General features: G+C 49.4%; 1 protein-coding gene across 6 annotated transcripts in view; it reads right to left on the bottom strand.

The window, feature by feature from the left end:
- Nucleotides 1-16542, bottom strand: part of SPAG17 (sperm associated antigen 17) — a 278678-nt gene that overhangs the window by 153210 nt on the left and 108926 nt on the right. The window lies entirely within an intron of this gene.

Raw genomic sequence — 16542 nt, 5'->3', positions numbered from 1 at the left:
AATATCTGAAAAAATCTCCAAGGGCATGAAGGACAGAGGCTATAACAGGGACCCGCAGCAGTGCCGCGTGAAACTTAAGGAGCTCAGGCAAGCCTACCAAAGAACCAGAGAGGTAAACGGCTGCTCCGGGTCAGAGCCCCAGACATGCCACTTCTATGATGAGCTGCATGCCATTCTAGGGGGTGGCCCTACAACTACCCCACCCCTGTGTGTGGACTCCGTCAATGGACTCTCACGCAACAGGGATGTGGATTTTGGGGACGAGGAATATGATGAGGAGGAGGAGGTTGAAGATAGTGCACAGCAAGCAAGCAGAGAAACCGTTTTCCCCAACAGCCAGGAACTGTTTATCACCCTGGAGCAAGTATCCTCCCAACCCACCCAAGGCGGGCTCCTGGACTTTGAAGGCAGAGAAGGGATCTCTGGTGAGTGTACCTTTGTAAATATAATACATGGTTTAAAAGCAAGTGTGTTTAATGATTAATTTGCCCTGAAGACTTGGGATGCATTTGCGGCCAGTACAGCTACTGGAAAAGTCTGTTAATGTGTATTGGGATGGAGCGGAAATCCTCCATGGACATCTCAATGAAGCTCTCCTGTACTCCCAAAGCCTTTGCAAAAGTTTTCTGGGGAGGGCAGCCTTATTCCGTCCTCCATGATAGGACACTCTACCATGCCGGGCCAGTAGCACGTAGTCTGGAATCATTGCATAACAAAGCATGGCAGCATATGGTCCTGGTGTTTTCTGGCATTCAAGCAACATCCGTTCTTTATCTCTCTGTGTTATCCTCAGAAGACTGATATCATTCATGGTCACCTGGTTGAAATAGGGGAATTTTATTAAGGGGACATTCAGAGGTGGCCGTTCCTGCTGGGCTGTTTGCCTGTGGCTGAACAGAAATCATCCCCGCTGTTAGCCACGCAGTGGGGGGAGGGGTGAAGCAATCATCCCAGAGAATTGGGTGTATGTGAGGGGGTGGTTTAGTTGGGTTTGTGCTGCACGTTAACCCGAAAACCACAACTCCTCCTTTTAAATGGCCAACCCATTTTAAATGGCCAACCCAACGGGTGCTTGGTATGGGAAATGAGGGCGTAGCTGTTTGAAACCATTCCCACGTGTTATGAAGATTAAAGAAGCCAAAAGACTGTTGCTTACCATGTCTGCCTGCAAGCCGAATTCTGTTGCCCACCGGCCCTGCATGTGTGATCTCTCACATCAAACCGGCAGGCCCTCAATATAGGAGGCAAAATGCGACCTTGTAAAGAAAGCACACATGCTATGTAATGTTAACAGCTTGGTTCACCGTGAAAGAGTCTGCCCATTGTTCTCTAAAATGTGTCTTTTTAAATACTACTCTCCCTTTTTTTCCTCCCGCAGCTGCAAATGTTTCAACGCTCCTCATATCATCTCCATCCCAGAGGCTAGCGAAGATTAGAAGGTGAAAAAAATGCACTTGCGATGAAATGTTCTCTGGGCTCATGCAGTCCTCCCACACTGAAAGAGACCAGCTGAATGCGTGGAGGCAGACACTGTCAGAGTGCAGGAAAGCACAAAATGAACATGAGGACAGGTGGCGGGATCAAGATGATAGGTGGCGTCAGCATGATGAGAGGAGGCAGGAAGTGATGCTCAGGCTATTGGAGGATCAAACTGATATTCTCCGGCGTATTGTTGAGGTGCAGGAAAGGCAGCAGGAGCACAGACCGCCGCTGCAGCCCCTGTGTAACCAATTGCCCTCCTCCCCAAGTTCCATATCCTCCTCACCCAGATGCCCAAGAACAGTGGGGGGGCCTCCAGGCACCCAACCACTCCACCCCAGAGGACTGCCCAAGCAACAGAAAGCTGGCATTCAATAATTTCTGAAGTGCAGTGTGGCCTTCTCCTTCCCTCCTCCCCTCCTCCACCAGCTTCCCAAATGTGGGGATAACTGCAAAGGTAGCCCGGTGCTTCTCTCCTTCCCCACCCCTCCCGGGCTACCTTTGCAGTCATCCCCACATTTGTGCGATGAATTAATAAAGAATGCATGAATTTGAAACAACAATTACTTTATTGCCTCTGCAAGCGGTGATCAAAGTGGGGAGAGGAGGGCGGTTGGCTTACAGGGAAGTAGAGTGAACCAAGGGGGTGGGTTTTCATCAAGGAGAAACAAACAGAACTTTCACACTGTAACCTGGCCAGTCATGAAAATGGTTTTCAAAGCTTCTCTGATGCGCAGTGCGCCCTGCTGTGCTCTTCTAACCGCCCTGGTGTCTGGCTATGCGTAATCAGTGGCCAGGCGATTTGCCTCAACCTCCCACCCCGCCATAAATGTCTCCCCCTTACTCTCACAGATATTGTGGAGCACACAGCAAGCAGTAATAACTATGGGAATACTGGTTTTGCTGAGGTCTAACCGAGTCAGTAAACTGCGCCAGCGTGCTTTTAAACGTCCAAATGCACATTCTGCACTTGCTCAGTTTATAGTTGAACAGCTCCTGATTACTGTCCAAGGTGTCTGTGTATGGCTTCATGAGCCATGGCATTAAGGGGTAGGCTGGGTCCCCAAGGATAACTATAGGCATTTCAACATCCCCAACAGTCTGGAAAGTAAGTCCCTTGCTGCAGCCGTTCACACAGACCAGAGTTCCTAAAGATGCGAGCGTCATGAACCTTTCCCGGTCATCCCACGGTGATGTTGGTGAAACGTCCCTTGTGATCCACCAGTGCTTGCAGCACCATTGAAAAGTACCCCTTGCGGTTTATGTACTGGCTGCCTTGGTGCTCCGGTCCCAAGACAGGGATATGCGTTCTGTCTATCGCCCCACCACAGTTAGGGAATCCCATTGCAGCAAAGCCATCCACTATGACCTGCACATTTCCCAGAGTCACTACCCTTGATAGCAGCAGCTCAGTGATCGCGTTGGCTACTTGGATCACAGCAGCCCCCACAGTAGATTTGCCCACTCCAAATTGATTCCCGACTGACTGGTAGCTCTCTGGCATTGCAAGCTTCCAGAGGGCTATCGCCACTCGCTTGTGAACTGTGAGGGCTGTTCTCATCTTGGTATTCTTGCGCTTCAGGGCAGGGGAAAGCAAGTCACAAAGTTCCATAAAAGTGCCCTTACGCATGTGAAAGTTTTGCAGCCACTGGGAATCATCCCAGACCTGCAACACTATGCGGTCCCACCAGTCTGTGCTTGTTTCCCAGGCCCAGAATCGAAGTTCCACGGCATGAACCTGCCCCATTACCACCATGATGTCCAAATTGCCAGGGCCCGTGCTTTGAGAGAATTCTGTGTCCATGTCCTCATCACTCTCATCACCGCGCTGCCGTCGCCTCCTGGCCTGCTGTTGAAGTTTCCGGTGCTGCATATACTGCAGAATAATGCGCATGGTGTTTACAGTGCTCATAACTGCCACAGTGATCTGAGCGGGCTCCATGCTTGCCGTGGTATGGCATCTGCGCGTTAAAAAGGCACGAAACGATTGTCTGCCGTTGCTCTCATGGAGGGAGGGGCAACTGACGACATGGCTTCCAGGGTTAGCTAACAGGGAATTAAAATCAACAAAGGGAGCGGGTTTTCATCAAGGAGAAGCACACACAACTGTCACACCAAAGCCTGGCCAGTGATGAAACTGGTTTTCAAAGCCTCTGTGATGCGCAGCGCGCCTTGCTATGCTCTTCTAATCACAAACAGCCTAGTCAGCAAACAGAATGTTTGCTTTTAAATGTCCAAAGGCACATTCTACTACCATTCTGCACTTGCTCAGCCTATAGTTGAACTGCTCCTTACTACTGTCCAGGCTTCATGAACCATGGGAGCAAGGGGTAGGCTGGGGTAGGTGCGATCACGCAGTGCTGCAGGCGGGGAGAGCAGCCTGAGGCAAAAGCCTCCAGCTCTCATGATATTCCAGCCAGGATTGAATCTCCATTAGACGAAACTTAAAGAAGAGAATGACCTGGAATCGCTCCCATTTATGTCCAGGCGCCCCCGACCAACCTCACCGAGGTTGGCCAGGAGCACTTATGTCTGCCCAGGCGCCCCCGACTGACCTCACCGAGGTTGGCCAGGAGCACCCACGAGACGATGACGATGGTTAACAGTCGTACTGTACCAACTGCCTCCAACAAGGCACGGCAAGGCAAGGTAAGGAGATGCTGCTGTGTAGCAATGCAGTACTGCATCTGCCAGCAGCACCCAGGAGACATACGGTGACAGTGAGCTGAGCGGGCTCCATGCTTGCCATGGTATGTTGTCTGCATGGATAACCCAGGAAAAAAGGTGAGAAATGATTGTTTGCCGTTGCTTTCACAGAGGGAGGGAGGGAGGCCTGACGACATGTACCCAGAACCACCCGCGACAATATTTTTGTCCCATCAGGCATTGGGAGCTCAACCCAGAATTCCAATGGGTGGTGGAGACTGCGGGAACTGTGGGATAGCTACCCACAGTGCAACGCTCCTAAAGTCGATGCTAGCCTCGGTACTGTGGACACACTCCGCCGACTAAATGCGCTTAGTGGGGACACACACAATCGACTGTATCAAATCGATTTCTAAAAAATTAAAATTCTATTAAATCGACCTAATTTCATAGTGTAGATATACCCTTAGTCTGCACAGCAATGAACTTCTGCTCTTGACATATCTCCTTCCCATATCTTCATTTATTTTTAATAAAATACAAGTATTTTAATAATAAAAGAAGGATTATATGCAAAATTTAGGAGATTCAGAGTTAAGGTTCCACAGAAACATATCACATATTAACCTATATAAAATGCAGCCGTGCGTCTCTAAACTTATTAAAAAAATGCAGTGTAAACATAAATCAGTAGTACATGGTTCAGCTAATTTATACAATCTTACTCAAGAAGCAGTATTAAAACTCAATTACAAGCACACACGATGAAAGAAAATCCTATATGCTATGGGCTCAGTCACAAGCTGCCTTCTCTACCCATGCAGGGGAGTAAGGATGTGTATGGTATTAGTCCTCTGTGTGACTAATTTTCAGTTTGCATGCAGGGTGGAGAACAGCTGCTGTGAAGTTGCTACTGGCCCCCCTGCATATATTGGTGTGGAGGTTTCGCTCCCTACTTCCAGTACACCGGTTACCACAGTTCAACCAATAGAAACCTGCATCAGATATAGGACTGGAGCAACTTACTCACCCTTGGAACAAGGAGTAAACAGGTACTGATTTGTGACTCTGAATAACTATTTAATCCCTGGTCTGCTCCTGGGGCAGTGCAAATAGGTGCTGTTCTTTACTCAGTGAACATATTTGACCTTAATCCCTCTGTGCTTCAACTCCACATCTATAAAGTGGAGATAATACCACCCCCTCATCTCACATGGTATTGTGAAAATAAATTAATTAGTTTGTGAAACACTCAAATACTATAGCACCATAGAAAACCTAGGGTTACCATATTTTGAGTGTCCAAAAAGAGGACACTCCACAGGGCCCTGGCCCCGCCCCCAGCCCCCCACCCCTCCCACCCCAACTCCACCCCTTCCCCACAGTCCCCACCCCAACTCCGCCCCCTCCCCTGCTTCCCGCGAACATTTGATTCGCGGGAAGCCTGAAGCAGGCAGCAGGTAAGCGGGGGGGCGGTGGGGGGAGGAGGCGCGGCCCAGTCTGGCCCCCCCGGCGTCTCCAGCCTGGCTCGGCTCGGGCCCTGGGGTGTCGGCCCCGGGCCAGCCCCTGGCCGAGCACCCCTAGCCCCTGGCCCAGCACCCCTGGCCTGGCCCCCGGCTCAGCACCGCCGGCCCGGCCCCGGCCCGGCCCCCGGCTCAGCACCGGCCCCCGGCCCGGCCCCCGGCCCCGCCGCCGGCCCGGCCCCCAGCCCCCGGCCCAGCACCGCCGGGCCCGACCCGGCCCCCGGCCCAGCACCCCCTGCCCCGCATGTCCCGATTTTCCCGGACATGTTCGGCTTTTTGGGATTTCCCACCGGACGGGGATTTGAGGCTCAAAAAGCCGGACATGTCCGGGAAAATCCGGACGTATGGTAACCCTAGAAAACCCCATGAGAAAATTAATGATTTTGTATTCAGAGCAGGGTTTTGAATAGTGTGCAGTAAATAAGGCATGGAGTCACAGATTGAGGATAACACATAATATTGCATAGCTGCTCTTTTAGTGACACCCTCCATCTTGTGCACTGAATAAGTCAGGGATCCTGTGGAAAAATAGTATGTGACCATGTAAGTAAAGATTGTATCTTAATGTATAATCAGTGGCAAAACACTACGTAAACACAGAGTTAAGGCTGCTTAGTGGATGTCTCTCCTTTGCAAAACGTTGATCAAAACTCAAACTTCTGAAAACAAGGAAATGCACAGTTAAGATTGCCCATGCAATCTTAACTATGCCTTCTTTCAGCAGTGCCCCAATATGCCCCATTAACACACATACCTTCTCTCTGCCAACCCCATAGTTGCTGAAATGTACAAGCTCTTTACTTCCTTTCACAATCCATTCCTTCTTACCCACAGGATCTAACACTATTAAAAGGCAAAAAGGGAGATAAAAAAGGTTGCTTGCCCCATCTTCCCTCTGTTTCCCTCGTGCTGGCAGTAGCCAATGGGAATTATTTGCATATGCTCCCAATGCAGTCAGTGTGTTAGGTGAACCTACACTACATGGTAGAGCAATAGTTGAGCCTGCTTGGTTAAGGTGTGTTTGTTGATATGAGGACATGTGTGGATTACTTTGAGGTGTGCGCAACGGAGCTGTGATGATATAATGAAATCTATGTTTTGCACATTCTGATATTATGCAAGCAAAGGGAAGAGCTGCATGTGTCTCTTCGTGACCCAGTACACATCATTTCAATACAGAATTGTGTATGTTATATAATTAGCATGACCCAGGGTTTTACTACAAAGGACATTGTCAGTAGTGAGCTGGGATATGAGAGCACAGTTGCAGAAAACATCTGGAGACAGCGTCCCAAGCAATGGGGAAAATGAGTATGGAAGTGTTGGAGGCCAAACTGGAATGAACAACATCTCAAACCGGTTATTAAGGGAAGGCAAAAAGCCTACAAGGAATGGAAGAAGGGAAGGATCAGCAAGGAAAGCTACCTCTTGGAAGTCAAAAAGTGTAGGGATAAAGTGAGAACTGCCAAAAGAAAAGCAGAACTGGACCTTCCAAAGGAAATTAAAACCAATAGTAAAAGGCCTATATAAAGAAAAAGAAAACAAGGAAAGAAGAAGCAGGACCATGAAGCACTGAGGATGGGGTGGAGGTTAAAGATAACCTAGATATGGCCCAACATCTAAACAAATACTTTGCCTCAGTTTTTAGTAAGGATAATGAGGAGCTTGGGAGCAGTGGCAGTATGGCTAATGGAAACAAGGATATGGAAGTACAAATTACCTCATCCGAGGTGGAAGCCAAACTCAAACAGCTTAATGGGACCAAAGGGGTGTGTGTGAATTATCTCAATTCAAGAATATTAAAGGACCTGGCACATGAAATTGCAAGCCCATTAGCAAGGATTTTTAATGACTCCATAAAATCGGGGGTTGTACCTTGTCACTGGAGAATTGCAAATATAGTACCTATTTTTAAGAAAGGGGGGGAAAAGCCATCTGGGAAACTACAGGCCTGTTAGTTTGACCAATTGAATGTTAGGTCTTAGAACAAATTTTCAAAGACAGAATAATTAAAGACAAAGAGGTAAAGGGTACTTGGGATAAAATACAACATGGTTTTACAAAAGGTAGATCGTGTCAGACGAACTTGATCTCTTTCTTTGAGAAGACAAATGATTTTTTAGACAAAGGAAATGCAGTAGATCTAATCCACCTGGATTTCAGTATGACACAGTTCCACATGGAAAATTATTAGTTAAACTTGAGAAGATGGGGATTAATACGAGAATCAAAAGGTGGGTAAGGAACTGGTTAAATGAGAGATACAAGGGGTCATGCTGAAAGATGAATTGTCAGGCTGGAGGGAGGTTATTAGTGGAGTTCCTCAAGGATCAATTTTCAGACCAATCTTATTTAATATTTTCATTAATGACCTTGGCACAAAAATTGGGAGATTGCTAATAAAATGTATGGATGACACAAAATTGGGAGGTATTACCAATATGGAGGAGGACTGGGAATATCATACAAGGAAATTTGGACAACCTTGAAAGCTGGAGTAATAGAAATGGAATGAAATTTAATAGTGCAAAGTGCAAGGTCATGCACTTAGGGACTAACAACATCTGGAATGTTGTGTTCAATTCTGGTCTCTCATGTTTAAGAAAGATGAGTTCAAACTGGAACAAGTACAGAGAAGGATACTAGGATGATCAGAGGAATGTCTCAGGAGAGGAGACTTAAGGAGCTTGGCTTGTTTAGCCTAACAAAATGAAGGCTGAGGGGAGATATGATTGCTCTCTATAAATACATCAGAGGGACAAACACCAGGGAGGGAGAATAATTATTTAAGTTAAGGGCCAATGTTGGCACAAGAACAAATCGATATACTCTCTATCAACAAGTTTAGGCTTGAAATTAGATGAAGGTTTCTAACCACTAGAAAAGTGAATTTCTGAAACAGTCTTCCAAGGGGAGCAGTGGGGGCAAAAAATGTAACTTGTTTCATGACTGAGCTTGATAAGTTTATGAAGGGGATGGTATGATAAGGTTGCTGACAATAGCATATGGACCATACTCACCTTTGTAACTGTTGTTCTTCGAGATGTGTTGCTCATATCCATTCCAATTAGGTGTGCGCATGCCGCGTGCACAATTGTCGGAAGATTTTTACCCTAGCAACACTCGGTGGGTTGTATGAGGCGCCCCCTGGAGTGTCGACCTTATGGTGCCGGATATATACCCCTGCCGACCCAGCGCTCCCTCAGTTCCTTCTTGCCGGCTACTCCAACGGAGGGAAGGAGTACAGGAAAGGTACAGAAGCAAGCAGGTGGCCATCGGCTCAAACAGGGCACACATGAGTCTGGATAGGACCAGATTGAGGTCCCACATAGGGGCCGGATGTCTAATTTGTGGGTACAGACGTTCCAATCCCTCAAGGAACCTGCTGACCATGGGATTGGAGAAAACCGAGCGCCCGTTTTCGCCCCGGTGGAAGGCTGAAATCGCTGCTAGGTGTACTCTGATGGATGAGACAGCCAGGCCTTGCTGTTTCAGGGACAAGAGATAATCCAGGATGGTAGGTACTGGCACCTCCAGAGGAGCAGTATTGTTCCGGGCACACCAGCAGGAGAAGTGCTTCCATTTGGCCAGGTATGTGGACCTAGTAGAGGGCTTTCTGCTACTCAAGAGTACTTGCTGCACTGAGCGGGAGCAACGCCGCTCAGATTGAGTTAGCCATGCAGCATCGATGCTGTGAGATGGAGGGACTGCAGATCCGGATGACATAGTCTGCCGTGCTCCTGAGTGATCAGGTCCGGCCACAGCGGTAGAAGAATTGGTTTGGTCACCAACAAATTGAGGAGTGTGGTGTACCAATGTTGCCTGGGCCATGCCGGGGCAATTAAGATTAAGCGGGCCTTGTTTCTTCGCAATTTGAGAAGGACCTTGTGAACTAATGGGAATGGAGGAAAGGCGTAGAACAGATGGTCTTTCCACGGCATCAGGAAGGCATCCGATAGGGAGCCCGGGGAGCATCCCTGGAGAGAACAGAACACCTGGCACTTCCGGTTCTTGCGAGAGGCGAAAATATCTACATGGGGAAACCCCCACTTCTGGAAAACAGAATGGATAACGTCCGGACGAATCGACCACTTGTGGGCCAGGAAGGACCTGCTGAGGCGATCGGCCAAGGTGTTCTGGACCAGGTCGATCGAGTGGGCAATGCAGAATTCCCACAGGTGAATGGCTTCCTGACAGAGGGGGGAGATTGCGACACAACGGCCCTGAAGGTGTTCGCGGAATACCTGACATGCCAGGCGTACCGCTCTCAGTTCCCGTACGTTGATGTGCAGGGTTATCTATTGTGCGGACCAAAGGCCTTGTGTGCGAAGGTCTGCGAGGTGAGCGCCCCAGCCCAGAGATGATGCGTCTGTGGTCAGGACTAGAGAGGGCTGCGGGGCATGGAATGGCATCCCCCCTCATACGAAGCTGGGGTTCAGCCACCAACCCAGAGAGGATAAGACTCCGTCGGCACCATGAGTACTGTATCCAAATTGTCTCGGCCTGGATGGTACACTGACGAGAGCCAGGCCTGAAGCGGATGGAGGTGTAGTCAGGCATGTCTGGTCACGAAGGTGCACGACGCCATGTGGCCCAGTAGACTGAGGCATGTGCGTGCTGTCAAGGTCGGGAAGCTTTAGAGGCCGTGGATAATGGTCACCATGGACTGGAAGTGGGCCTGCGGTAGGCACGCCCTGGCGAGATTCGAGTCCAGGATCGCTCCAATGAAGTCTATTCTTTGTGTTAGCTGCAAAGTGGACTTTTCGGTATTGAGCAGCAGGCCCAGCTGTCTGAATAAGCTCATGACGAACCAAACATGAGATTGCACCTGGAGCTCAGAGCGACCTCGAATGAGCCAGTCGTCAAGATATGGAAACACTTGGATCCGATGTCGACGGAGCAAGGCAGCTACGACAGCCATGCACTGTGTAAAGACCCTTGGCGCTGTGGACAGGCCGAAGGGAAAGACGGTAAATTGGAAATGCTGTTGGTTGACCGCAAAGTGAAGGAAGCGCCTATGCGGCGGGTAAATCGCTATGTGGAAGTATGCGTCCTTCATGTCAAGGGCGGCGTACCAGTCTCCAGGATCCAGGAAAGGGATAATGGTTCTCAGGGAAACCATGCGGAACTTCAACTTTACAATGAATTTGTTGAGTCCGCAAAGGTCCAGAATGGGTCGTAGTCCCCCCTTTGCTTTGGGGATTAGGAAGTAATGGGAGTAAAATCCCCTGTCCCTCAGATCCCTTGAGACCTCTTCTATCGCTCCAACAGCCAGGCACGCCTGTACCTCCTGTAGGAGGAGTTGCTCGTGAGAGGGGTCCCTGAAGAGGGACGGGGAAGGAGGGTGGGAAGGGGTGTGTGAAACAAACTGAAGATGGTATCCACTTTCCACCGTGCGTAGGACCCAGCGGTCTGACGTTATGCGGGACCACGCAGGGAGGAAATAGGAGAGGCGGTTGAAGAAAGGCGGGGAAGGATCCTGCAATGAGAGTGGTGCTCCGCCCTTGGGCGCACCTTCAAAAGTTTTGCTTGGGCCCCACTGATGGTTTTGGGGGGCCCTGATTCTGGCCCGACTGAGGACCAGATTGTCTCCTCCTACCACCGTGGCCGCGCCTCCTGGAGATATGAACCTTGAACAGAATAGTTTGCACTTCCTGTTGGCGATGGTGGAAAAGAGATCCACCTCTGGAAATCCCCAAGTCAGAAACATATGACTGAGAATCTGTAAGTCTAACTTCCATTCATAATCTTGGGAGAAGTGCCTGCTGAGATCATTGGCTGGAGTGTGTCATATCCCTGGAAGATAGGTGGCTGAAATAAAGATATGATTTGCTATATCCTTATAAAGTTCCATAGCTTTATTGCTTTGGCACAAAGAGAAGTGGATCCCTCCCCTCAGCCCTGATGGTTGATGTAGAAGATGCAGGACATGGCCTTGATGGATTTCCCCCTGATTAATGGGAGGAAGTGAATGCAGGCATTCTTTACTGCTCGGAGTTCCAGAAGACTGATGTGTAAAAGAGCTTCTTGCATGGACCATTTGCTTCAAATGGTGTGCATCCCTTAGTGCTCCTCCAACCCAATGATATGGTGATGATCGAGCGAGGTAGAATGAATAGGACACCTGCAGAGATGTTCTGAGGGTCCTTCCACCAATTGAGTGAGTCGTGTACCTGGCAAGGGATACATACCAGCTTGTTCAGACTGTGTTTGGAGTATAAACTGACCTGAGCCATCCCTGGGAACAGTGAAGGCATAATCTGGTAGGTTTTGTCACAAAGGTACAAGCTACCATGTGACTCAGCAACTGAACGCAATTTCTTGTTGATGTCTGTGCACTCATTTGAATTCTTGAAATGAGGTTTGCTAGTGTTGTGAACTTTTTGATATTGAGCTGAAAATGTAGCCTGTGGAACAGGTACATTGTTGTCTTTATGCTGGAGATCAACCCTTGCATCTGAAGAAGTGAGGTTCTTACCCACGAAAGCTTATGCTCCCAGTACTTCTGTTAGTCTCAAAGGTGCCACAGGACCCTCTGTTGCTTTTTACAGATTCAGACTAACACGGCTACCCCTCTGATCCTTGAGCAGCTAGTCATTGAGATATGGAAAAACTATCATTCCCAGTCAATGAATACAGTGGGCAACTACGGCCATCATCTTTGAGAACATTTTTGTGGTTGAGGAAAGGCTGAAAGGAAGCATTCAATACTGGAAATGATCCTGACCAACTAAGAACTAAAAAACCTCTTCTGAGATGGGTAAATTGCAACATGAAAGTATGTGTTCTGAAGCTCGAGGGATGAGAACCAATCCCGTGAATTCAACAATGGAATTATAGCTGCGAGACTCACCATCCTGAATTTGAATTTTTATGATTATGTAGATTTAGAATTGGTCTCCATCCTATTCTTTTTTGGGACAAGAAAATATTTGGAATACAATCCCTTCCCCCTGATTGGAGCTGGAACAGGGTCTATGGCATAGAAAGGAGATGATTTCCTGTCTCAGCAAATGGGTCCTTGAACAGAATGGGGAAGGGAAGGGAAGGGAAGGGAAGTGGGGTGGAGGGAAGGAGGTGAAATAGATGTAGTAACCCAATCTTATAACACCCAAAACCCATTTGCCTGATGTAATTTGTTCCCATGCAGATTGAAAATAGGAGAGAGAGTCTCCAAAGGTGAGGAGCTGGGTATATTGGTGCAGTCACAGATTCATGATGTGGTATTGTTCCAGACCCACAACCAATATATCAAAATTGCCATTTTGATGATCATAGAATCATAGAATATCAGGGTTGGAAGGGACCTTAGGAGGTCATCTAGTCCAACCCGCTGCTCAAAGCAGAACCAATTCCCAACTAAATCATCCCAGCCAGGGCTTTGTCAAGCCGGGCCTTAAAAACCTCCAAGGAAGGAGACTCCACCATCTCCCTAGGTAATGCATTCCAGTGCTTCACCACCCTCCTAGTGAAATAGTGTTTCCTAATATCCAACCTAGACCTCCCCCACTGCAACTTGAGACCATTGCTCCTTGTTCTGTCATCTGCCACCACTGAGAACAGCTGAGCTCCATCCTCTTTGGAACCCCCCCTCAGGTAGTTGAAAGCAGCTATCAAATCCCCCCTCACTCTTCTCTTCTGGAGACTAAACAATCCCAGTTCCCTCAGCCTCTCCTCATAAGTCATGTGCTGCAGACCCCTAAATCATTTTTGTTGCCCTCCGCTGGACTCTTTCCAATTTTTCCACATTCTTCTTGTAGCGTGGGGCCCAAAACTGGACACAGTACTCCAGATGAGGCCCCACCAATGTCGAATAAAGGGGAACGATCACGTTCCTCGATCTGCTGGCAATGCCCCTACTTATACAGCCCAAAATGCCGTTAGCCTTCTTGGCAACAAGAGCACACTGTTGACTCGTATCCAGCTTCTCGTCCACTGTGACCCCTAGGTCCTTTTCTGCAGAACTGCTACCTAGCCATTCAGTCCCTAGTCTGTAGCAGTGCATGGGATTCTTCCGTCCTAAGTGCAGGACTCTGCACTTGTCCTTGTTGAACCTCATCAGGTTTTTTTTGGCCCAATCCACTAATTTGTCTAGGTGCCTCTGTATCCGATCCCTACCCTCTAGTGTATCTACCACGCCTCCTAGTTTAGTGTCATCTGAAAACTTGCTGAGAGTGCAGTCCACACCATCCTCCAGATCATTAATAAAGATATTAAACAAAACCGGCCCCAGGACCGACCTTTGGGGCACTCCGCTTGAAACCGGCTGCCAACTAGACATGGAGCCATTGATCACTACCCGTTGAGCCCGATGGTCTAGCCAGCTTTCTATCCACCTTACAGTCCATTCATCCAGCCCATACTTCTTTAACTTGGCGGCAAGAATACTGTGGGAGACCGTATCAAAAGCTTTGCTAAAGTCAAGGAATAACACATCCACTGCTTTCCCCTCATCCACAGAGCCAGTTATCTCCTCATAGAAGGCAATTAGGTTAGTCAGGCACGACTTCCCCTTGGTGAATCCATGCTGACTGTTCCTGATCACTTTCCTCTCCTCTAAGTGATTCATAATTGATTCCTTGAGGACCTGCTCCATGATTTTTCCAGGACTGAGGTGAGGCTGACTGGCCTGTAGTTCCCCGGATCCTCCTTCTTCCCTTTTTTAAAGATGGGCACTACATTAGCCTTTTTCCAGTCATCCGGGACCTCCCCCGATCGCCATGAGTTTTCAAAAATAATGGCTAATGGCTCTGCAATCTCATCCGCCAACTCCTTTAGCACCCTCGGATGCAGCGCATCTGGCCCCATGGACTTGTGCACGTCCAGTTTTTCTAAATAGTCCCGAACCACTTCTTTCTTCACAGAGGGCTGGTCACCTTCTCCCCATACTGTGCTGCCCAGTGATGAGGATAGTTGAATGATAGATGTAGTTGAAGTAGGTGGTCTCTTCCTTTGGAATCTTTATTTCTTTCTGAACGGCTCAGTAGATCTTTGAAATCCATAAAACTGGATGGGATCAGGGACGGATTAACATAGGGGCTTTAGGGGCTGCAGGCCAGGGCCCTGGGCTAAGTGGGGACCTGGCGCAGCAGAGCTCAGGCAGGCTGCCTGCATACCGTGGCCTCACGCCACTCCCGGAAGCGGCTGGCTGCTGCCACGTCTCTGCGATCCCTTGTGGGGGGAGGTGGTTCCGTGCGCTGCCCCCGCCCCCAGTGCTCCCCACCCCCACAGCTCCCATTTGCTTGTTCCCAGTCAATGGGTGCTGCAGGCGGGGGCAGCATGTGAAGCTGCCTCCCCCATCCCCTCAAGGGGTCACAGAGACGTGCCAGCAGCCAGCTGCTTCCGGGAGCGGTGTGGGGCCACAGTATGCAGGCAGCCTGCCTGAGCCCTGCTGCGCTGCTGGCCAGGAGCCACCTATGGTAAGTGCCTCCTGGCCGGAGCCTACACCTCTCACCCCCTCCTGCACCCCAACCCCCTGCCTCAGGTCAGAATCCCCTCCTGAACCAAACTCCTTCCCAGAGCCCACACTCCTCACCCTCTCCTGCACCCCAACACTCTGCCCCAGTCTGGAGCCCCCAGCTGCACACAAACTCCCTTCCAGAAAGAAACTAATATAACAGCTATTCTAACGTAAGACGTAGGCTATTTTGAATTAACTTAACTATATTCTACATATTTTAAGACTGAATTGTAACCACAGAATGGCTTTATGTTAATTAAAAGGAAAGTTTAGTATGGTGTTAATAACCTCGATGCCATAATTGAGATAATTTTGTTTAAAATTAGGAAAAAGACTTGTATACAGGGGCCCCACAAAACCTAATAGCCCCGGGCCCACAGGAGAGTTAATCCGGCCCTGCATGGGATGGGATCTCTGCACCATATGGAATCTATTAAACTTTTGTTTACTTGCAGGTGTATAAACCCATGGAATCTTAAGGTGGCCTTGGAATCCTGCTGGGTGTGCAGTGACTCATCAGTGGATTCAGCTAAGAGTTTTGATCTATCAAAAGGGAAGTACTTTGGAACTGTCTGGGGAACCTAGAAAGCTGAAGCCAGGATGCCCAATGGATGGTGACTGCTGTGGAAACAGAACAAGCTGCAATGTCAGGTAGGTTTAAGGAGGCCTGCAATGAGGTTCTAGCTAGTAGCTGATCTTCAGTAATAATAGCCTGGAATTGCTTGTAATGTTCTGCTGGAAGGTGCTTGTAGCGGGGTGGTTACCCCGCTCCTGCCCTGAAGGGCTTAAAACAGTCCTGGGAGAGGGCTGTGGCAGGGGAAAGACTGGGCTGATTGGGGAAGCGGCTGCAGCTGGGCCATGCCCCAATCAGGCCACAGCTGGCCTGTATAAAAAGGTTGTGAGCCAGCGGCCCAGGAAGAGTCTCTCTCTGGGCTGGGAGAGAGCAGGGCCTGGCTGCTTGTAGAAAGGGTATTGGGAGTGAAGCCGGGCTGGGGAGGGCCAGAGGAGCAGGGGAGCTCCAGGCTGGCAACTCCCCAGGCTGCAGGACCTGGTCCAAGGCCAATAGAGGTACTGGAAGGCAGCAGGTCCGAACCCCCTTGCCTATGATGAGTGGCTTTTACACTGCAGTCTGCCCCACTGAGTGGGGCCTAGATGGTGACTGGCAGTAGCCCATGACTGAGGCAAGGTGGGGATAGAGGGTTGGGGGTTCCCCTGAGTGGGGAGACCCTGAGACTGTGGAGGGTATTGCCAGGGGGCAGCACCCAAAGACAAGGGGCACCAAGTCCTGAGAGGGACATGGGGGCCAGTGGCAGCAGGACACCAGCCTGCAGAGGGTGCTCTGGAGGCTGGCTGAGCTAATTCCCTGAGAGACCAGCAGGAGGTGCCGCAGGGGTGAGTCCCGCACCGTCACAGTGCTCAATAAAGGTGGTGAAC

The sequence above is a fragment of the Chrysemys picta genome, chromosome 1 (assembly GCF_011386835.1).
Source record: "Chrysemys picta bellii isolate R12L10 chromosome 1, ASM1138683v2, whole genome shotgun sequence".
Lineage (NCBI taxonomy): Eukaryota > Metazoa > Chordata > Testudines > Emydidae > Chrysemys > Chrysemys picta.
Note: the sequence above shows the minus strand (reverse complement) of the source record. Positions and strands in the feature narration are given on the sequence as shown.